Source organism: Hyperolius riggenbachi, chromosome 3, assembly GCF_040937935.1.
Source record: "Hyperolius riggenbachi isolate aHypRig1 chromosome 3, aHypRig1.pri, whole genome shotgun sequence".
Lineage (NCBI taxonomy): Eukaryota > Metazoa > Chordata > Amphibia > Anura > Hyperoliidae > Hyperolius > Hyperolius riggenbachi.
Genome location: NC_090648.1, coordinates 96,998,444 through 97,023,168, shown reverse-complemented (window position 1 = coordinate 97,023,168; position 24,725 = coordinate 96,998,444). Strand labels below are relative to the sequence as shown.

The window sequence follows — 24,725 nt, the reverse complement described above, 5'->3', positions numbered from 1 at the left end:
AGGACAAGACCACACAGTTCTGTGTTGACTACAGGAGACTGAATGACATCACCACAACCGATGCGTATCCCATGCCTCGAATTGATGAACTGTTAGATCAGCTGGCCTCTGCCAGCTACCTAACAATCATGGATTTGAGCCGTGGATACTGGCAGATTCCCCTCGCGCCTGACGCACGAGAGAAATCGGCGTTCATCACACCCTTTGGCCTCTATGAATTTACTGTGATGCCTTTTGGTATGAAGAATGCTCCAGCCACCTTTCAGCGGGCTATGAATGACCTGCTGGAAGGGATGCACGGTTTTGCGGTTGCATATCTGGATGATATCGCCGTATTCAGCCCAACCTGGGAGGACCACCTTGACCACCTAGCGCAAGTATTAGAGAAACTGTCCACTGCCAATCTGACTGTAAAACCCAGCAAATGTCAAATTGGCATGACCGAGGTACAGTACCTTGGACACCGAGTAGGAAGTCAGCAACTGAGGCCTGAGACAGGAAAGATCGACGCCATCCTGTCATGGCCGAGCCCTGTCACCAAGAAACAGGTGCAGGCGTTCCTGGGGACGGCAGGATACTATAGGAAGTTTGTTCCCAACTATAGTACCCTGGCCAAACCCCTGACTGACGCTACGGGTAAAAAGCAACCCCAAACTGTCCAGTGGACACCCCACTGCGAAAAGGCCTTTCGGGCCTTGAAGGAGGCGCTGGCTAGCGCTCCCATCCTTCAAGCCCCAGACTTTAGCTGTCGGTTTATAGTGCAGACCGATGCCTCTGACTTTGGTCTAGGGGCCGTTCTCAGCCAGGTGGATGCGACCGGAAACGAACACCCTGTCGTCTACCTGAGCCGAAAGTTACTCCCCAGGGAAGTAGCGTACGCTACAACTGAGAAAGAGTGCCTGGCGATTGTGTGGGCCCTCCAGAAGTTACAATCGTACCTTTATGGACGGTCCTTCACGGTCATCACTGACCACAACCCCCTTAACTGGCTGAATCGCACTGCGGGTAGCAACGGGAAACTCCTACGTTGGAGCCTGGCGCTACAGCAGTACGATTTCACCATCCAGCATAAGGCGGGGAGTCGCCACCAAAACGCAGATGGCCTTTCTCGCTGTGGTGAACCCTACAACACCAAAGGAGTAAGTTGCTCAGTACAAGGCATTGTGGGAATGCCTAGCCCCACCGCAACGAGTTCGGGGGGAGGTGTCACGATTCCGCGAACGCCATTGCGGCAAGCGCATGTAATTGCGCACAAAATCGGTTCTGGAGTACCCCTTTAAATGCCTTAGCCTGCTTTTAGAAAAATGAGTGTTCTTCCAGCTCACCAGCCCTGCAATGGGAGATGTGAGTGCTTATTTACACTTCCTGACATCCCCAATAAAACCCAAGAAACCAGAGCATTCACATAGCTCACAGATCTACTACAAGGAATTGCTGATAAGAAGCAGGATACAGGAACGCATCGTAAAATCATTAGGTGACATTCAGTCTCCTGTAGTCAACACAGAACCGCGTGGTCTTGTCCTTCTTGGGAACAAGGACGACCGGGGCAGCCCATGAACTCTTATTATTTCTGTATCAAATTGTTTCTATTGCTATATTTTGTTTTGCATTATTTCTTTAAATAAACGATTGAAAAATCATTCGTCTAAGTGCTGTTCTGAAACAAATCTCCGCCAAAAGAATTCACATCTTCCGAGAGACATGTTACCATAACTGTTTTGATATTAGATATTGTTAGTTTCGCTATCTCTAGAAAGGTTGTCTAATTAACCCTTTTTTTTACAGGATTTAGCTAGAGTTAGAATTAGCGCATTCGCACGCTTTTATTGCGGATTGGTGGCAGCGACCTGGCCTCTATATGAGAGCACAGATTGTATCGATTGTATATACAATCGGAATTGGACTGTGTGTGGACTCACCAACCAATCCAAAAGGTTACTTTGCCTGCAGTTCTGACTGTCTTCAGGATTCCCTCAGGGTCTGAGGCTTTATGGTAAACTGCAGCAAAGGGAACAGGAATTGGTGGGTGACTGCGCATACGTCACAGCAACCACTTGAAATGCAGGTGGGGAGCATTAGAACCTGACCCCACTCAGGTTTAAGAAGTCGCTCTCTGTAGATAGAAAGAAGGGGACAGTCCCCTCCACCCAAGGTGGACTATATACTGTGCAAATTTACTGTGCCTTTTAAATCACCATCTGAGGCGCATTGCCACTATTGGACCTTTTTGAGCTTGCACTCCTTGCCTGATGAAGCGGGTTATACCTGCGAAACACGTTGCGGAGTGCCAAAATAAATTGTTATTTTGCGATTTGAACAATCTCGATTGTCCATCATTTCAGGAGGTAAGTCCACCTGTAACCTCCTTTTTAGTTATTTTTAGATCATTTTAACCTGCCTGGCGCCTCTGTCCAAATTTGCACTAATAATGGGGTAGGTTCACAAAACTCATATTTCATAAATTATATAAGCTTATTAACTCATGAATTCTCTCTCCTTCACTTTTTCTCCTGAGTTTTTTCTAGGTGCTAATTTTTTAATCTTCTCTTTACAATAACTTTTCAACATTTTGCTGTTGAAAAAGTACCAAAAGTACCGGTAGTAGAAAATGTATTACCAAAATGATTTTTTGTATTTTTCTTGCTTGCTGGGTGTTTAAAAGTAATTTTATTGTCAAGCTGTGAAAATATCACCTAGGAGAAAAACTAAGGAGAAAAATTGAATTGCATATCGGCCCTTGGCCTTTTTACAATTCCCTTTTTCTCCTCGGTTTTCTCATAGATCATTTTCATATTTTCTTTAAAATAACTTTTCAACACTTTGCAATTTAAAAAGTGCTAAAAAGTTGGTGAAAAAGTACGATCAAAATAATTTTGAGTATTTTCTTGCTTGCTGGTGATTTAAAAGGCATTCTATTGACAAGTTTAAAAATATCACCTAACTTGTCAATAAAATGCCTTTTTAAACCACATGGGAGCAAGAAAATACTCCAATGTTGACAGTACTTTTTCACCTACTTTTTGGTACTTTTCTGATTGCAGAGTAGAGATGTAGCGAACGGTTCGCCGGCGAACGCTTCCAGGCGAACTTTGGGGGTTCGCGTTCGCCTGCACCAGGCGAACTTTTGCGGAAGTTCGATTCGCCCCATAATGCACTATGAGGGTCAACTTTGACCCTCTGCATCACAGTCAGCAGGCACATTGTAGCCATTCAGGCTACACTAAGCCCTGGAGCCCCACCCCCACTTATATAAGGCAGGCTGCAGCGGCCATTAGCCTCACTCGTGTGCCTGCTAGAGACAGACTAGGGACAGCTGCTGCAGACTTGTTCTTCTAGGGACAGATTAGTTAGGCTCTTGGCTTGCTCCTGGATGATTGTTATTGCTAAAATAGCACCCCTCAGCTCTCTTTTGAGAGATAATGTTTTCCTGATGTGTTTTTTTGTGTGTGTTGCTCACTGACATTATACAGCCCTATCTGTTGCAGCTGGACCTTGGTAATTGTTATTACTGAGCCAGCCAGGCCCTTCCTAACTATCTATACTGGGACACCTACCAATGCCTACCTAACTACTGGGGCACCTACTTACCTATACGGGGACACCTACCTACCTATACTAGGGGACCTACCTATGTCTACCTACCTATACTGGGACTCCTACCTATGCCTAGCTAACTACTGGGACACCTACCTATGCCTACCTACCTATACTGGGTCTCCTACCTATGCCTACCTACATACAAGAAGATAATAAGGTCTTTGCTTCATTGTGGACAGACCAAATTCGATCAGCTGGACAGTCACTGTTGTTCTATCATTGAGCTACCACAGCCCGGCGACCATATGGGCTGGAAAACTGCCACGGCCTGCACTCTGGCCATGCTGCGCACCAGTCCAGCACGGCCGTCACTACGCAAACAGCTGTTTGCGGTGCGTTACACAGTGAGTTTGGTGTGTCAGTGTGAAGCAGAACTCTAATTGCACTCCCTGATTGATGTATACACATGCAAGATGTTTGAAAGCACGTTAGGCCTGCAATTTAGCATTCAATGTGATTTCTGCCCTTAAAACGCTGCTTTGCGTCACATCCAGATTTTTCACCGGGACTTTTGGCATGTATCCCACTCCGCCATGCCCCCGTCCAGGTGTTAGACCCCTTGAAACATCTTTTCCATCACTTTTGTGGCCAGCATCATTTTTTCTATTTTTCAAAGTTCGCATCCCCATTGAAGTCTATTGCGGTTCGCGAACTTTTACGCGAACCGAACCTTCCGCGGAAGTTCGCGAACGGGGTTCGCGAACCAAAAATCGGAGGTTCGCGACATCTCTATTGCAGAGTGCTTGAAAATTTCTTTAAATAGAACATGGAAAATTATCTCCTAGGAGAAAACTCAGTAGAAAAAGCTAATTGCAGTTGGACCCTTGGGCCCATATGCAATTCAGTTTTTTACCTGAGTTTTCTCCTAGGTGATATTTTTCCAACTTGTAAATAAAATGCCTTTTACACCACCAGCAAGCAAACAAATACGCAAAATAATTTTGACAGTACTTTTTCACTTATTCCTTGGTACTTTTTTTTACATTGTAAAGTGCTAAAAACTTACAGTAATTTAAATTGAAGATGAAAAATTATCTTCTAGCAGAAAACTCAGATGGAAAAGTGAATTGCGTATGGGCCTTGGTCCTTATTCAATTGACTTTTTCTCCTGTTTTCTCCTAGACTAGTAGAAAAAAAATGTAATCTTCTGTTTGATAACTGTTTTTTTTACTTTTCAGCAATTGAAAAAGTACCAAAAGTAGGTGAAAATGTATTTTCTTGCATGTTGGTGGCTTAAAAGGCATTTCATTGAGTAGGTGGGAAAATATTACTTAGGAAAAAACGTAGGAGAAACAGTGAATTTAATAAATGCCCTTAGTTAATCATGTCAGATCTCCTTAAGACCGGTACCCACAACAAATTTTTAAGATGATTTTTTAGACACCAGCGATTTTTTGAGTGACAAGCAAACGTTTCCGTGATCTTGCGACATAGTATAGGCGCGCGATTATGCAAACGGTGTTTGCGATGCGCATTGACAACGACCGTCACAGTGGATCGGATCCTTAAGATGCCCAATGACTCCCACGCGAAGTACTGCGATCGCTTAAACTCTCGTTCGCGCCTGTCATGTGCCTTCATATGCTGTCGCGTATACCGACCAACAGGAAAATGGTTCAGGGAACGTTCATCGACGTGGGACATCGCTGAGATCCATCTTCCTGCTGTTTAATCCCACGTGTTATTGTATACGATGGAGCCCTGACCTTTTTCTTAAGTTTAAAGGTGCCCACTAATTATACAAACTTGATTGTACAATCTCACCAAATCTATGTTGTAGAACGGTAAATTGAGTGAATTTGCATTCATACTTTAGGGTAGTGCTTCATATTACACAGAACTTGTAGTAAGATTGTGCAATCAGGACTGCATCATTAGTGGACACCTTTATTATTATTTATATAGAGCCGACATCTTCCGCAGCGCTGTCGATTGTCTTGTCACTTAACTGTCCCTCAGAGGGGCTCAAAGTCTAATCCCTACCATAGTCCTATGTATGTATTGTGTAGTGTATGTATGTATTGTAGTCTAGGGCCAATTTAGGCCCGGTTCACATTAGCGGTGGCCGTCCGGAATCGCCGTGCCGGAGCCGGACCGCTTTCAGAACGGACGGAACGGACGCACGGCATGGCAATGAAAGCCTATGCGTCCGTTCACATGCGTCCGTTCTGCCGGACCGGAGCCGGACCGGATCCGTGCCGGATCCGGACTCCGGCGTCCGTTCCAACATGCGCTATTTTTTGGTCCGGCTCCTCCGGCAGCCGTATCCGGAGCGGAGCCGGACTGCACCATCCGGCCAATACAAAGCAATGAGAGCCGGAGAGCGCACAACACACTGGCTACAAAAACCGGACGTTCTACCCCACTTCCTATGCATTTTGGATGGGGACCACATGGGCCCAGCGAAGAGTGGGGCAGCAGCGATTTCATGCTGGAGCTCTTTTTGCCAGCAACATGTCTGCTGAAGGAGGCGAACAACAGAGAGAATTCCCAGGTTTACGAGTAACAACAGAGAGAATTCCCAGGTTTACGAGTAACAACAGAGAGAATTCCCAGGTTTACGAGTAAATGCCTGGATCCATGGTCCCAACTGCAGTCTCTGTATCCACGGATGGTCTCCACACGTCCACCTGTCTCCAACAATGACCCCAGACCCTTCTGCTGACCTCCCAGACCCCAGGTAATTAAAAGGATGTTATCTCCTTAAGAAACCGGATCCGGACCGCAACCGTGTTCACACCGCACGGAAACCGGATGCAAACGGACCGGATCCGGATAGGAACCGTACGGATCAGGTCCGGTCCGGATACGGTGCGGTCCGGACATCCGGTGCGGTTTTTACTAAACCGCAAGTGTGAACCGGGCCAAGCCAATGAACTTATCTTTTTATGTTTTTGGGATGTGGGAGGAAACCAAAGTGCCCGGAGAAAACCCACACAAACACGGGGAGAACATACAAACTCCTTGCAGATAGTGCCCTGGCTGGGATTCAAACCGGGGACCTAGCGCTGCAAGGATGAACAAAGGAAGAAATAGATACTATCTTACATAGAATAAATTCCAAAATTCTGCAGCTGTCACCAGAAGTTTAGGACAAAAATCTTAGTAGGGCTAAATTCTAGTGACATCTCTCAAAAATGTGAATTCCCCATTGATGAGAGATTTACTCTAACATCTTATTACCCTACTTCAGATGCCTGCCCCACCGCAGAAGTTTCAGGCAGGTAAGGACTAATGTAATTATTTTATTGCACACATTAGCAAGAGCAAACAAAAGCTTTTACCAGCAGGGGTGGGTAGATAGGATAGTGTGTTTCAAAGAGTTTAGAGAAGTCACAGATGCTATCTTTACACCTTTTCCTGGATCAATAATGGGCAGCTAGAAGGGGAGGGGCAACATGGCAGATCATATAGCTATTAAAAACCAGGTCCTTTTAGCCTCTGGGGTGGGATGAGGAGAAATCACCCCAAATAGGACACAAGCACAAAAAAGGTTTCTCCACACACTCTGCAAAGCAAAAACAAAGTCCTTTTGCTGGAATTCACAAGTCCGTAATTTAGTGCCAACAGGACGCCTTCAAGGCTCCATTTCCATATCAGTCCTATCCAGGATGTTGGAAAGAATAAGAAGTATTTTTATCTTCCTACTTCTATATCTGGTTATTGTTAATCTGCTACGTTAAGGCTGCTTGCACACCAAGACGTTACAGGCGCACGTTAGTGCGCCTGTAACGCTCCCCCAACGCACAGCAATGTAACACAAGTGGGCTGTTCACACAGCCCACGTTGCGTTACATGTAACGCTGCACGTCCTGTGCAAAGTGCAGCATGCTACGGCGTTGGAGCGGCTATAGCCGCGTTAGACTGTTTGCACATGCGCAGTGGGGGGCGGAGGAGGCGGGGAGAGCCAGCTACAGTAGCCGCGCACATGGCTACTTAATATTCACTGCACTGGCGGGCGCTGATTGGCCGGCGGGACCACGTGATGCGGAGTGTCTCGCTCCGCATCACGTGGTCCCGCTGGCCAATCAGCGCCACTCTGGGAGATATTATGGGCATCGAGCAGCCTAACGCGGCTCACTCTACCGTCGGCTTTTGCAGCACCATACGTTGTGTTAGGTGCACGTTATGCGACCTTAACGTGCCACCTAACACAACGTCTTGGTGTGCAAGAAGCCTAAACCTCAGGAGGGCGTCTAGGAAAAAGTTCTTCTCATAATTTGCAAACATTAATTTTCCTGGCAATTATGCTCAGCATTTCCGAATGTATTTCTGTCTACACCAAGCGCGATTTATTTTTATGTGCATTTAATTTTGCCCATAGCCCATCTCTTCAGAATTTGTCTGTTTAAAGGACAACTTTTAAAGTTAACTAAAATTGTAAATGCCACATATATTTCCAATAATTACTAGCAAATAGCTCTCTCAGCTGTATATGAGATGTGTGTGTGTGTGTGTGTGCTTTCTCTGTTAATAGTGACAGAGACTTGGAACCTATCTACATGGTACAGCTCTGGCCCTGACACCGACTTTGTTACATAAAGCTGATACACAAGGTTTTTTTTCAAGCAGGTTGTGATCAGAGACTTCTGAAAAGCTTTCTACTGTTGCTGGCTAAAAGCTCTATAGGTATATGAGGTGTAAGGAATTACAGTTTCTTTGATAATTCTTTATTAAGAATTTATAATCAATTAAATATGCCCCCATGCTAAATCATTTAACTCCAGTAATACAAAAGAGTAATCCTACAAAAATCTATTGAACATTTAATCACTGCGCATTTTATACAAGTCATTTTTGGGGGCTGAATACCATTGAATGTTATTATTCATTTTGCAGCTGCTCCAATTTTTAAGGAAATTTGATGGAAACTGTGGCAACGGTGTATAGTTGTGTGTGAAAGATACCCAGAACTCTCTCCTTTCTGTGTCTTGGAATTAGTTATACATTTTATTCATTGTGTTACTTTTGTCACTGTGATTAGCAATTCTGTATTTTGTACCAATTCTGTATTTTGTATATTGGTGTATACCATTGTCTGTATTATTATGTACCCCCTGTTTGTTTCTTACTTTGTACAACACCACAGAATCTGTTAGCGCTCTAGAAATTATTATTAATAATAATAACTTTCATCTAGTCAATCATTAATTTGTAAGTCAGCAAAAAGCAGAAAGTAAATTATCAGGCATTGTCTCGCATCCCTTTGTGCCCTGATTGGCTAGTTCTCCCTGCTGATGCTTTGCTGATGCTTTGATGCAGGTTATATGAAGAAGAGCTTACATTCACAGTTATGGAGGAGGATGCTGGTAAACAGTTTGAAGAAGGGCTTATACCCAAAACCTAGTCCTTTGATGCATGTGTGCTCTCCAACGCACATGATTGGACTACATTTTGCTGTGAGCATGCCTGCTTTCCAATGCTGTCCAATACACATTCCGTATGTTTCCTCCTTTTGCCATAGTGGACAAACATTCTCTATGCAGTGTAGAAGGGAAGCATTGGTGAGTAGTGACCAAACTCCTTCACAAATGATCGGCCAGACTCGTAGCTAGGGTTTTCAGCACCCGGGGACAAAGGCAATTTTTGCACCCCTGTGGGGATGCCTGCACAGTGCAATGTGCACTGTGCCAAAAAGGGCATGGCCATGCAACAGAATGTGGGAAAGGCCATTAGTGTAGCTACATGTAGATAAACTTAGCAGTGGTATAAGAAGCCTGCCCAAGAGGTTAGGGGAAATTAGCTCTAGGCATTTGGACAAAACAGGTTTAGAAGAGGGATTAGGATTATAGGGATATAGTTAAAATTAAGGGAAAACATTATGCCTGGTACATATGATGCTAACTCCCGTCAGATCAATGGTCAAATCGATAATTTCCGGTATGTCCAACCTGTTCCCGATAGAGAACAGGATTTTGTGAAGTAGCGATCTGAAAATTGTTCCTGTTCTCAATCAGGAGTAGACTGGAAAGGAAATAGCATCCAGTGTACCAGCCTTTGGGTTGGTTAAAGAGAAACTCCGATCAAGAATTGAACTTTATCCCAATCAGTAGCTGATACCCCCTTTTACATGAGAAATCTATTCTTTTTCACAAACAGACCATCAGGGGGCGCTGCATGACTGATATTGTGGTCAAATCTCTCCCACAAGAAACTCTGAGTACGTACTCTTGGCAGTTTCCTGTCTGTGAATCTTGTTGCATTGTGGGAAATAGCGGTTTACAGCTGTTTCCAACTGCCAAAACAGCAAGAAGCAGCTACATCACCTGCCAGCAGTAAAAACCATGTGATAAATGTCAGAATGTACATCAGGGATTTAAAATATTTTACAATAGGCAAACACTGACCAAATCATTTCTACATAATTATTGTAAAAATGAAGCACTTTTTTTATTACATTATTTTTACTGGAGTTCCTCTTTAAGGTGGCCATACATCAGATGATTTGGCGACCAATCGACTATCCAATTCGATAATTATCGAATTGGATGAAAATCGGTGCTGCCACAAGCATGCCCGTTTGACCATGCCTCAATTTCAGGTTGAAATTGGTCACATATCAGTCGGGCGTGCTGCAAGATACACAAGATGAGGCTCCGTCATTCATCCATGTGCCCCACGTGGTTGCCAGCTTAACGTGGATGTGTTTGTGACTTCACACAAATTACCCATCTATACGCCGGCAACCACGTGGGGCACGTGAATGAAGCCAGTGGCAGACACGGACAGGTAAATTACATTGCTCCAGGGAGAATGTTTAACATTAGGGGGGACCAGCAAGGTGGCGGATGCAGCGTCATAAGGCAGATTCCCGAGAAGTTCCATGCTGAAATAGATCAGGAGTTGGCCTGCAGTGTTTGGGCTGGCACAGATCTCTCTTCGATCAGATAGGATCAGATAGAGATCGGTCTCTTGGTCGATCTGCCCATACATCTTCTGATGTATGGGCACCTTTGGGGTTACAGCTCACGAAATTAGGGTGATTAAATTGTGAGAGGAAGATTTTTTTATTTATTTTTTTGGGGAGGGGGGGGGGAGAAGATGAAAGGAGAGGGAGAGAGAAGGAAATGAAACAGTGGGGAAAGCAAAGAGAGAGTGTGATGGGGAGTTAAGTAAAGGATAGGGAAGCAGAAAGGGAGAGAAGGAAAGGAGATACAGTATTTGCTTCAGGATTGCAGTCTTTTTTGGCTGTCCTGTATGGCAAATGAGGGAGAGAAGAGACAGATAGTACACCAGAAATCACACATACAGGAGTAGCAAGCTTCTTAATTGCAGCTGCTATCCAGACCTCTCACAGAGCATTCCCCTCCTGCCCCAGTTTTACATGTGACACATTCCCCTCTCCCACCCCTATAGAATTCACTGGTATCTAGTGGTTTCCTCCCCCACCTACACAGAATTCGCAGTAGCTGCTTGGGCTCTGGCAAAAGTAGTAAAACCTGATTGTGTCCACTCTACTGCACTGATTTATAAAGCAGCCCAGAAAGTTCAAGCAGTCACAGGAAATATATCATTAAAAAACATTCTCTGACACTCTGACTACTGCCTGAAAAGAAACGCTGGACAGTGTATGGAGACAAGAGGGGGAAAGAGCAGGCAGCTAACAACAAGTACCACTGGCCTTTGGAGCTCATCTAATCACAGCAGAACAACGCTGGCTTGTTAGCAGCAGATCTCCAGCAGCAGACAGACTCACCCTGTCCCTGCTTGGAGTCTCTGCATCACGGAGCTGCACTTCAGATGAGTTGTCACCTTATTCTTGCCTCTTTTTCCCCTCGACTGTCCTGCTGCTCAAGATCATGCAGCTGCCGCTCTTCATTCAAACTGTGCGCTGTGTGCACAGTGAAGGGGCGGAGCAAGGATGCGTCTTCCTGCTCTGCTGAAAACCGTCTAGTATTGGGCACTTTGAGAGCAGCAGCTGTCTTGTTGGTTAATATCTTCCGCTGTGTGTGAGACACAGCCGGGAGAGACATGAGGGGGCGGGGCAGCCAAGTGCCTGCTCTGCCGCTGCTTATCTATTGCAGAGACAGCCCTGGCTTCTGGCTTAAATAGGAAAAACAAAATTAATATCAGCTTCACTGCGCCCCCCAGATGCTGTGCAGGGGGGGCAGATGTCCCATCCTGCCCCCACCTCCCTACGCCTGCCCTCCAGGCATCTGAGCTGTCTACAACTTAACTTTATTTTGTCTTGATCCAGTTGAAAAGGTGTTACCAATTGTGATTTTATTTTATTGAGTTCAGTATTATAGTATTAGGTACCAGCTGGAGTGGGCAGTATTCAGTTTGAAGTGTGTCTACTTTATCTCTGTTCATGACTGGTCTTGTGGATCTCAATGCTCTAGCTCAGACATTGGTCAATTTCTAAAGGTGCCATAGAAAATAATTGTGACAACTCCAAGCATCCTCACAGTGACCTCACAGTCGACAACCACAAACCGCACAGAGGCTACCTATACAGGGGCCCCCTATACCTGGCTACCTATAAAGGGAGGACCTATACCTGGCTACCTATACTGGGACACCTATACCTGGCTACCTATACTGGAGGCACCTATACCTGCCTACCTACACTGGAAGCACCTATACCTGGCTACCTATACTGGAGGCACCTATACCTGCCTACCTACACTGGAAGCACCTATACCTGGCTACTTATACTGGGGGCACCTATACCTGGCTATCTATATACTGGGGGCACCTATACCTGGCTACGTATACTGGGGGACCTATACCTGGCTATCTATACTGGGGGACCTATACCTGGCTATCTATACTGGGGGCACCTATACTAGGCTATCTATACTGGGGGCACCTATAGCAAGCTACCGATCAGAGTATTGTGTACCACCTGGAGTGGGCCGTATTCACTAAGGAGTGTCTACTTTAACTCTGCTCTTGACTGGTCTTGTGGATCTCAGTGCTCAAGCTCAGACATTGGTAAATTTCTTAAAAAGGTGCCATAGAAAATAATTGTGACAACTCTTTGCATCCTCACAGTGACCTCACAGTCTACAACCACAAACCGCACCGAGTCCTGCTTGTGACAGTTTTGAAATGAACTCACTGCTGCACATGATCTAATTCTTCTCGTTAACAACACCATAGCCCTGAAATCCATACAAACGCGTACAGTGTTGTGATATTTATAAACCGGTCCCGGAACTGTATGCTTTCCTCTCCAGCTTGAAGCTGGATGTGGATGAGTCACTATTCCACCATAGCTCACAGCATTATTGTAGTGTGTCAGAAGACTTTATTATGCTACTACAAAGTGCAGGCTAACTTCCCTGAGAATGTGACACAATGCCGCAATAGTCATTCAGTACAACAATCCTGTCATTGAAGACTTCCGCTTTATAACAGTGATGCCAGTTGATGCTGCTTTTTAAAGGACAACTGAAGTGAGAGGAATATGGAGGCTGCTATATTTATTTCCTTTTAAACAATGCACATTTCCTGGCTGTCCAGCTGATTGTCAGGCTTGTCTGGTCAATGACTATAGGTCAGGCAGTATGCCCATATGATTGACCTATAGCCCCGCCCATAACACCTGCACAAACTCCTACCTAACTTAGAACTATGGAATACATATATCCAGGCACATCGCCTTTAGTTAGGACATTAAATAAATTATTAGGGAAAGGGAGGTGCTGAAGGGGGTGTGGCTAGAAAACAGCAAAAATCTATTAACCCTTCGCACACTCACATGCAAATGTTCAAACAAATGCATTCACAGATTCACTCATCCAGGCACAACTGTTATCCCTACAGCTAAATTAAAAGCCAGGGTTTTAGTTCACAGAAGAATGCATTCTTATGCTTAGTCACCTATACTGCGCAGAAGTACCCAGGTAAACATAGGTGTCCTATCTCTGGCCCTGTAACATGCATAGTGCAGACATGCAAACACATTCATTGCATCAAACCTATCAATGGATTAGGAGCACACATCCTAACTTCCTCTCCTGGGAAAGACGGTGCATCTTACCAATCGCACAAGGGAGCTAACGCTATGTGTCCATGTGCACCATGCGCATACACCAGCATAAGCTGTGTGCATGCTGACAAATACATACAGGGGAAGGAGGGAGTGCACTGAATTGGACCCTAGCCACAGGGGTCAGTAGTAAAATGGAAATACATGTATCCAGGCACATCGCCTCTAGTTAGGACATTAAATAAATTATTAGGGAAAGGGAGGTGCTGAAGGGGGTGTGGCTAGAAAACAGCAAAAATCTATTAACCCTTCGCACACTCACATGCAAATGTTCAAACAAATGCATAAGAATGCATTCTTCTGTGAACTAAAACCCTGGCTTTTAATTTAGCTGTAGGGATAACAGTTGTGCCTGGATGAGTGAATCTGTGAATGCATTTGTTTGAACATTTGCATGTGAGTGTGCGAAGGGTTAATAGATTTTTGCTGTTTTCTAGCCACACCCTCTTCAGCACCTCCCTTTCCCTAATAATTTATTTAATGTCCTAACTAGAGGCGATGTGCCTGGATACATGTATTTCCATTTTACTTCTGACCCCTGTGGCTAGGGTCCAATTCAGTGCACTCCCTCCTTCCCCTGTATGTATTTGTCAGCATGCACACAGCTTATGCTGGTGTATGCGCATGGTGCACATGGACACATAGCGTTAGCTCCCTTCTGCGATTGGTAAGATGCACCGTCTTTCCCAGGAGAGGAAGTTAGGATGTGTGCTCCTAATCCATTGATAGGTTTGATGCAATGAATGTGTTTGCATGTCTGCACTATGCATGTTACAGGGCCAGAGTTAGGACACCTATGTTTACCTGGGTACTTCTGCGCAGTATAGGTGACTAAGCATAAGAATGCATTCTTCTGTGAACTAAAACCCTGGCTTTTAATTTAGCTGTAGGGATAACAGTTGTGCCTGGATGAGTGAATCTGTGAATGCATTTGTTTGAACATTTGCATGTGAGTGTGCGAAGGGTTAATTGATTTTTACTTAGAACTACAATAACCCTGCAGGTAGATGTAACATACAGACTGACAGATAGTATCCACCAAACAAAGCAGTATGAGTAATACAAGGCACAGTATTCACAAGTAATATAGTCACCTGAGCCCTGAAGGCGAAGGCAGTCCAGATGATAGCCAGGTGACTGCAGGCTGGAGGAGATAGGTTTAGGCAGTTCAAAAACTTTACTGGAAGCGTGGTCGGTTCAAGCCAATGTCGGTCCAGGCAGAGTTCATGGAAGTCCTTTAACCTCCTTGCCGGTTATCCCGAGCTCAGCTCGGGGTAACCTGCGCAGGAGGATATCTCAGGCCCCGCTGGGCCGATTTGCATAATTTTTTTTGTTACAAGCACCTAGCACTTTGCTAGCTGCTTGTAACTTCCGCTCGCCGCCGCTCGCCGCCGATCCGCCGCAATCCGCCGCGCCGAGTCGCTCCCCCCCGCCCCAGAGCCCTGCGCTGCCTGGCCAATCAGTGCCAGGCAGCGTTGAGGGGCGGATCGGGATTCCCTATGACGTCCCGAATTCCATGACGTCGGTGACGTCATCCCGCCCCGTCGCCATGGCGACCGGGGAAGCCCTGCAGGAAATCCCGTTCTCAACGGGATTCCCTGCATACTCTGATCGCCGAAGGCGATCGGAGTGGGTGGGGGGATGCCGCCGCTTAGCGGCTATCATGTAGCGAGCCCTTGGCTCGCTACATGATTTAAAAAAAAAAAAAAAATGTGCGGCGCTGCCTCCTTGCCGGATTTTTTAGACCGGCAAGGAGGTTAACAAGAAGTGGTCAATCCAGGTGGCAATCAGGCAAATCCAGGCACAAGAAGAGTTGGCAACAGGTAATCCAATAGGAAGGCGTGGTCAAGAACAAGCAGTGGTCGGCAGCAGGAATCAATCTAGAGTAAAGCTTGGTCAGGATACAGGCAAAGTCAGGAACAAGATCAATCAGGGTGTGAGCGCAGTCTCAGCAACAAGCCACAGCATAAGCTATCACGGGCGATAACTGAGGGTACTCACCTTAGGTTTATACAAGGGCTAACCAATCAGAAAGCAAAGGAATCCAAAGTAACCAATCCCATAACAGCATGTCAGCAAGTCAGCTGACACGCAATGTGCACACGTGGTTATTGTTTGCAGCGGCGGAGCGCGTACTGAGAATGCGTCTGCCACCTATCCAATGGGAGCTAAACGCCATGCACTCCAGTGACGTCAGAGACCTGCCAAAGCAATGGGTCTTGGCATTCTGCAGCCATGAGTGGCCACTGGATCTTACCCTGATTCTCTGCATGTAATAATTTTAGCCATAGACCCTGAACTACAGGAGCTTGCCGATCAGATTTGACTGGATTAGCCACATGCTTGTTTGAGTTGTGAGATTCAAACACTACTAATGCATTAAGGATCAACAGGACAACCAGACTACTGGTATTGGTACTAAAATAAATTTTGTAAGTCAGCCTCCATATCCCTTTCAATTCAGTTGCCCTTTAAATACAATTTCAATTATTTTCTATATTTTTATGATATGTTATGTTTGTCTCAGACATTCACAGGTATAAAAAATTACTTAATTTGTGTTATTTAAAGAAAACCTGAAGTGTACAAAAAACTTGTGATATAATGAATTGTATGTGTAGTACGGAGAGTCATATATTTTTAATTTTCAGTTGTATAGCTTTTTTCTGTCGTTTAAACTATACCATACAACATAGCAGAGTTATTGAACTTTCCTGCAGTAAAACCTTTTCTCAAGCTTTATCTCACTGTTTCTTTGCTGTTTAAAGCGAACCTCCAGGCTAAAAATCTACTCAGCAGCCCTGAAAAGGCTTGGTGTTTCTTTAACAGTTTCACAGCATCAGAACTTTTTTTTTCTTACCCAAGCCTCATTTTTAGCTGCAAAGCATGATGGGATTTCTGATGTTATTGTTATATAGGTAGAAAAAAAACAACGTTTTGTAAGAAATAATACCTTTTAATGGCTAACTAATAGAGTTAAATGATGCAAGCTTTCTGGGATCTAGTCCCCTTCTTCAGGCATATTTCCAGATGTAAGCTGAAGTAAAACACTGATGCAGATAAATGGTAAACACGAAGATGACAGTTGTGTTGGTTACTGTTTATCCGTTGTCAGGTGTCAGGTGATCAGCAGGCTGGAGCCAGTGAGTTAGTGCAACCAATGATGTCATTGTTGTTCTTCTGCTATCTTGGAGCATTTTTTTTTTCTAATTTTGAATTTGAGATTTGAAGCCTAGCGCACACAGCTGGGAGGGGTGATCAGGACACAGGACAGTTGTAACTGTGTCTCATGCTCCCTGTCACCTCCTTTCCACCAAAAAGATAGCTGCCACCTTGAAAGATATGGCTGCCCCCATGAATTCACAAACATTTGCCTGTTCTTTTAAAACAGGGTGGGTAAGAGATTGCATTGCCTATCTATTTTAATTAACATAACTAATGTAACTTAATGACAGTGTGTTTGTTTAGGCTGAAGTTCCCCTTTAAGTGCTTCAGAAAACAGGACTGTATTCACCTAATGGGTCAGAGAGCTCAGTTAAGCTCTTTTGCATAGATAAAGTGAAGGTTGGTTTTTTTTAACTCTTCCTGTGCTGGAAAACAATATGAGTATTTTTCCTTTGCTACTAATGCTTTGCTTCCTAGCTGTAATACCCATACAATTCATTATATCATAAGTTTATTTTCGCTTCAGGTTTGCTTTAAATCATGAATGGTAATCTCTAGATCCAGTGAAGCCACGTGCTTAGATTTATATATTGCAAATTATTACAGTATAAAACAAATGCAACTATAAAACATTTTATGTTTGACAAACATAAAATGTTTTATAGTTGCATTTGTTTTATACTGTAATAATTTACCTGTTTTATACTGTAGTTGCATTTCTGATAAAAGCAATGAAAAAAAAAAATGAGGGTGAATTAAAGTGAATGGGAACCGCGTTTTAAAAAAATTAAGCAAATGCTTACCTAAGGAGAGGGAAGGCTCTGGGTCGTAGAGAGCCTTCCGTTTCCTCACTTGGTACCCTCTATCCTGTGCTGGCTCCACCACGTTTCAATCCCCCACCGAATGGGTATTTGGAGGTCTTCGGGAGCCGTGTCCTCACAAAGACGTGCGGCTCCATACTGCACAGGCGTGAGCGTGCAACAGAGCGTGCTTGCGCAGGTGCAGTACAGGGCCGCCCTTCTTCAGGAGCACTCGGGCTCCCTGAAGACTTCTGAAGCCTCCTTCGGCCAGGTAAAGCAGTATTTGACTAAATTAGTCAAATACTGCTACCGGGCGAGCCAGCACTGGAACGAGGGGACTAGGAGAGGAGCGGGAAGGCTCTATAGGACCCAGAGCCTATAGGACCCAGAGCCTTCCCTCTCCTTGGGTAAGTATCTGTCTCATTTTTTAAAATGAGGTTCCCATTCACTTTAAGGCTGTAAAAAGATGCTGGTGCACAGGGGGATCCCAAGTTATGCCAGGGATGTGTTCCAGGTGGCATTCATGTAAATCTAGTGTCACATATCGTAGAGGCTTATTTATCCAACACAGGCGGGGACTTTGCGCTTGCCGGTTGCTTGAGAAGTCAAGCTACTGGCGTTAAAAATAACACTAACCACCCCAAACAGCTTAACAGCGTAGCGGCATACCTCCCAACTTTATGAGATCAGAAAGAGGGACATTATGCCACACCCTTGCCACACCTCTAGCCACGCCCCCAGCACACCTCTAGTTACGCATACTGTCAACATTTCATATGTTGTTTTCATAATTCAAAACCACACTGGTAATATCTATCGTGGTTCATTTGCCTTCATATTAACATCTGCAAATAACAAATATATCAATTTAACGATAGTCTGAAGCCAATTAAAATACTTGTTTTTACCAGTTATTTATGTTACAGAACAAGTGACACCCATGCTAACCTAGAAATAAAAAACACATATATAAGTAGATAAATACTAGTTCTACTTACATAACAGATGTATTGCACTGTCCATGTTATGGTTCCTGTGAATTTTATAAAGGAAAAGCAGCGATTTCTATTTTAGACAGTTTGCATCTTGGTTAACTTTGACCTCCTGACATCATTTCCTCCCTCACTCTTTTTTCTCTCCTCTTGCTAATTGTGTAATCATTTCCCACGCTACTCCCAGAGTCTTCAGACACTCCCACTGAGGTCTATACTAGGAAGTGCCCTGTCTTATGTCATTAGAAGGAGGGAGATTTAAAGGAAAGAGGAGGAATATATTATAGATAAAACAGCTTGCAACTGTTTGACAATGGCAATTAAAGGGCCAGTGCTCCTAAGGAATGTGATAACTCCAAACCATAACAGCAGAAAAAGTTTTGAATGCAGGATTAGCATCTTTATCACTTAATACACTCCGACCAGTTGCTGTTGAAAGTTGATTTTTATGGGGACAATCCCACTTTAAAGAATATAAGCAGTGCTAAAACGCCGCATTCCCGCGGCAGAACGATGCTGCCTGAAATACGTGTCTCCCTGAGTTGCTAGAACTCGGAGGGGGAATAGTAATTAGAGGTGTACCGAACGGTTCGCCGGCGAACGGTTCCAGGCGAACATTGGGGGTTCGCGTTCGCCTGCGCCAGGCGAACTTTTCCTGGAAGTTCGATTCGCCCCATAATGCACTATGAGGGTCAACTTTGACCCTCTGCATCACAGTCAGCAGGCACATTGTAGCCATTCAGGCTACAGTAAGCCCTGGAGCCCCAACCCCCTCTTATATAAGGCAGCCTCCGGCGGCCATTACAGTCACTCGTGTGCCTGCTAGAGAGAGGAAAGGGACAGCTGCTGCAGACTTTTTCTCTTAGGGACAGATTAGTTAGGTTCTAGGCTGCTTTGCTTGTTCCTGACTGATTAATATTGCTTTTAAAGCACCCAGCAACAGCTCTTTTCAGAGCTCAACCTGTACATTTATTTTTTCTGACACTTTTGTTGCATGCACAGCCTTGCTAATTGATAGTGTGTGTGCCACTGCCAGCAGCCCAGCACATTCAGTGACTGACTGCCTGTGTGTGTGACAGGGAGCTGCACATTGTACTACCCAGTACTGCATATACCCCAGTACCTGTTGTGTTTACTTAACTCACCTCATCACTGCATATACCTAGCTTTGTGTTGAGTGAACCCAGCTCACTGCATCTAACTACCCAGTACCTGTTGTGTTTACTTAACCCACCTCATCACTGCATATACCTAGCGTTGTGTTGAGTGAACCCAGCTCACTGCATCTAAGTCTAACTACCTGTTGTGTTGAGTGAGAACCCACCTCACTGCATCTTAAGTACCTTTACTGTATACTGTTCAGTGAACCCAGCTTACTGCATCTAACTACCCAGTACCTGTTGTGTTTACTTAACCCACATCATCACTGCATATACCTAGCGTGGTGTTGAGTGAACCCAGCTCACTGCATCTAACTACCTGTTGTGTTGAGTGTGAACCCACCTGGCCACCTCACTGCATCTAACTACCTGTTGTGTTGAGTGAGAACCCACCTCACTGCATCTTAAGTACCTTTACTGTTGAGTGAACCCAGCTCACTGCATCTAACTACCCAGTACCTGTTGTGTTTACTTAACCCACCTCATCACTGCATATACCTAGCCTTGTGTTGAGTGAACCCAGCTCACTGCATCTAATTACCTGTTGTGTTGAGTGTGAACCCACCTGGCCACCTCACTGCATCTAACTACCTGTTGTGTTGAGTGAGAACCCACCTCACTGCATCTTAAGTACCTTTACTGTTGAGTGAACCCAGCTCACTGCATCTAACTACCCAGTACCTGTTGTGTTTACTTAACCCACCTCATCACTGCATATACCTAGCCTTGTGTTGAGTGAACCCACCTCACTGCATCTTAAGTACCTTTACTGTTGAGTGAACCCAGCTCACTGCATCTAACTACCCAGTACCTGTTGTGTTTACTTAACCCACCTCATCACTGCATATACCTAGCGTTGTGTTGAGTGAACCCAGCTCACTGCATCTAAGTCTAACTACCTGTTGTGTTGAGTGAGAACCCACCTCACTGCATCTTAAGTACCTTTACTGTTGAGTGAACCCAGCTCACTGCATCTAACTACCTGTTGTGTTGAGTGTGAACCCACCTGGCCACCTCACTGCATCTAACTACCTGTTGTGTTGAGTGAGAACCCACCTCACTGCATCTTAAGTACCTTTACTGTTGAGTGAACCCAGCTCACTGCATCTAACTACCCAGTACCTGTTGTGTTTACTTAACCCACCTCATCACTGCTTATACCTAGCCTTGTGTTGAGTGAACCCAGCTCACTGCATCTAATTACCTGTTGTGTTGAGTGTGAACCCACCTGGCCACCTCACTGCATCTAACTACCTGTTGTGTTGAGTGAGAACCCACCTCACTGCATCTTAAGTACCTTTACTGTTGAGTGAACCCAGCTCACTGCATCTAACTACCTGTTGTGTTGAGTGAGAACCCACCTCACTGCATATAGCTAGCATACCCCTGAGATGGACAAAATGGACAAACCAGGTAGAGGAAGAGGTAGAGGCAGACCCAGAGGAAGGCCACCAGGCACCGGCAGGTCTGTGGCTGTGCGAGGTGGTGTTGCTGTGATTTCATGCGGACCTGCCCCAAAATACAGGGCTCAGAAGAAGGCACGTGCCATCACTTCCCAAAATCGTGAGGAGGTGATTGAGTATTTAACACAGAACACCTCATCTCCCGCAGCCACCAGCGCTACAACAAGCACCACATCCGCTGCATTTGACACTTCGCAGGAGTTATTTGGTGGTGGTGGTGAAATCACTGATTCCCAGCCACTACTGCAACAACAACAAGAAGGCGCAGGTACACCACCTCATACGTCTGAGTTAGGTGGCGATAGTATGGACGTAACGTGTGTGGATGGGGATGATGGTGGACCACCTGAAGTTGGTGCACTTGAGGAGGTGTCTGAGGAAAGCGCAGCTGGCCAGGAGGATTATGATGACGATTATACGGATACCACATATGTTCCCGGTAGAGGAGATGACCAGGGGGACAGTTCAGAGGAGGAGTCAGAGAGGAGTAGGAGGAGACGACTCCATGATAGAAGCAGAGGGAGCTCGTCCTCAGAAACAGCTGGGGGCAGTGTCCGGTGCCATGTATCGCCAGCTATGGCCAGGGAGCACACATGCCCTTCAACGTCAGCTGCTGCTGATGCCACCGTAGCGCCATCACCCCAGGGGGCCTCAGCGGTTTGGAAATTTTTTCACGTGTGTGTCTCAGATCGGAGCAAAGCCATCTGTTGTCTCTGCCAGCAAAAATTGAGCCGTGGAAAGGCCAACTGTCACGTAGGGACAAGTGCTTTACGAAGGCACCTGGAGAGAAGGCACAAACAGCTATGGCAAGAACACCTGAGGAAAAGAAGCACCCCTCAAAAGACAAGCAGCGGAGAACAACCGTGGCAGCCGTCACAGGGGGCTTCTGCTGCTCCACGTTCCCATGGTATTGTTCGTGGCTGGGGGGGGGGGGGGAGGAAGAATGGATACACTTTTAAACAATTTAAAAATACAACCATCTAAACTTTCAAACAATTTAAAAATACAACCATCTAAACTTTCAAACAATTTAAAAATACAACCATCTAAACTTTCAAACAATTTAAAAATACAACCATCTATCATTTTCAAAAAATTTAAAAAAAGGGCAAAAAAACTTGCCCTCCGTAAAACATTCTTGGCAAATGCTTTCGACTTGGTTTGTCTTCCGCTGGCTCAAGGGTCCATCTGACCACAGATGCCTGGTCTGCAAAGCACGGTCAGGGCAGCTACAGCATGGGTCTCAGCAGGCTCCCACTTCGGGCCGCAATCCAACCTTCATTCCCCGCGGTGACAATGGCAGACTTGCCCTCCATAACGGATTCCCGTTAAAGGATTTAAAGTTAATTCATTTCAAATACACAGCAGGGCCTCGAAAGTCCGCCTCCTGTATTGTTATTTTTTATCACTACCTCGGGGTGGGCGTGCATGCCTACCTGCTGCCCTCCTTGGATGTGTAGTGGTAGCCGTTTCTCAGGCTCCACACCGGATTCCATCCCTCATTTCCCGGCCATTACCCGGGGTCACAAATGACAGACTTGCCCGCCTCCATATGATTCTCGTGAAAGGAATGTGGTGTCATCTTTGCCCGCCATAACTGGTTCTCGTTAAAGGATTTAAAGTACATTCATTTCAAATACACAGCAGGGCCTCGAAAGTCCGCCTCCTGTATTGTTATTTTTGGTCACTACCTCGGGGCGAGCGTGCATGCCTACCTGCTGCCCTCCTTGGATGTGTGGTGGTAGCCGTTTCTCAGGCTCCACACCGGATTCCATCCCTCATTCCCCGGCCATTACCCGGAGTCACAAATGACAGACTTGCCCGCCTCCATATGATTCTCATGAAAGGAATGTGGTGTCATCTTTGCCCGCCATAACTGGTTCTCGTTAAAGGATTTAAAGTACATTCATTTCAAATACACAGCAGGGCCTCGAAAGTCCTCCTCCTGTATTGTTATTTTTGGTCACTACCTCGGGGCGGGCGGGCGTGCATGCCTGCCCGCTGCCCTCCTTGGATGTGTAGTGGTAGCCGTTGCTCAGGCTCCACACCGGATTCAAACCTCTCATTCCCCGGCCATTACCCGGGGTCACAATGGCAGACTTGCCCGCCTCCACAGGATTCTCATTGTAGCGGTACTGAACAAGTACACAGCAAGTAGAAAATGTAAATTAAAAACAAAACGTAAGCTTTTTAACAATGCCATGGAAAGTTGAGAAGGAAGTCACACATTACCTGACATCACTGAGTGAGGAAGAGCAATCACGCCATGTTGCGCAGTAGTCCAGCACGGCCGTCACTACACAAACAGCTGTTTGCGGTGCGTTACACAGTGAGTTTGGTGTGTCAGTGTGAAGCAGTACTCTAATTACACTCCCTGTTTGATGTATACACATGCAAGATGTTTGAAAGCACGTTAGGCCTGCAATTTAGCATTCAATGTGATTTCTGCCCTTAAAACGCTGCTTTGCGTCACATCCAGATTTTTCACCGGGACTTTTGGCATGTATCCCACTCCGCCATGCCCCCCTCCAGGTGTTAGACCCTTTGAAACATCTTTTCCATCACTTTTGTGGCCAGCATAATTTTTTCTATTTTTCAAAGTTCGCCTCCCCATTGAAGTCTATTGCGGTTCGCGAATTTTTCCGCGAACCGAACCTTCTGCGGAAGTTCGCGAACCCGGTTCGCGAACCGAAAATCGGAGGTTCGCGACATCTCTAATAGTAATCAGTGCGGGCCCAGAGGTTGTGCAGGAGCAGGGGGAGCCATTTTTCGGCTTCAGCCTACGCCGAGATGGTCCGTGCTGAGAATGGGTGCCCCATTACATTTTATCCACCTCTGTCCCAGCCCTTATAGAACACTTGAAGGAGGACCGCAGTTGGCCCACAGGCGCAGGGGCCCTGGTGCTGTCACTACCTCTGCATTTCCCATTTCTACACCGCTAATTCTCTATGCATCAAAAGTAAAATTTAATCTGCTTATTAACTTTCCAACTCTTTGTTTTGTTTTTTTTCAAACATTAACTTATCAAGTAATTGTGTCTGATCAATTTTTGCATTTTGCATTTGTTACAAAAATCACTGTAACAAAATATGCTTTCTTATGCTGATCAGCACACAGGGCCGGATTTACCATAAGGCACTGTAGGCCCGTGCCTACAGGCGCATGATGATGGTAAGGCAGCTCACTTCCCTCCCTCATTACCTCCCTCCACCTGCAGCAGAGTGAGCGGAGTGTAAGGGCCCTTTTCCACCAGCGCGTTTGCGCTGGCTGAATCGCAAAACCGCAAACCGCTAGCGATTTTACAATCGCTACGGTTTGCTTTTTAACATAGGAATCGCGGTAGGTAATTTCCACTACCGCGATTCGTTTTTTACTTGATCGCGATCGCGCCGCGGAGCGACTTTTGCCGCGATTTTGCTATGCAGTGCATAGCATAGCAAAATCGCGTCCGCGAACGTCGGGGAATCGGCGGTAATTGCGATTCAGCAATCGCTAGCGTTCAGCGTGAACGCTAGCGATTGCTAGTGGAAAAGGGCCCTAAATGAGAG

At 45.5% G+C, this 24,725-nt stretch overlaps 1 protein-coding gene across 3 annotated transcripts in view; it reads right to left on the bottom strand.

Moving 5' to 3' along the window:
- Positions 1–11,415, bottom strand: part of PLAT (plasminogen activator, tissue type) — a 125,010-nt gene extending 113,595 nt beyond the window's left edge. Inside the window, exon 1 of one of the 3 annotated variants that reach the window (XM_068274639.1) lies at positions 11,353–11,415. The gene's annotated coding sequence lies outside the window, so the exon portion shown is untranslated. Of the gene's footprint in view, positions 1–11,296 lie in introns of all 3 variants that reach the window. The other 2 variants (XM_068274637.1, XM_068274642.1) reach the window with 2 other exon arrangements.
- Between the last annotated feature and the right edge of the window lie 13,310 nt (positions 11,416–24,725).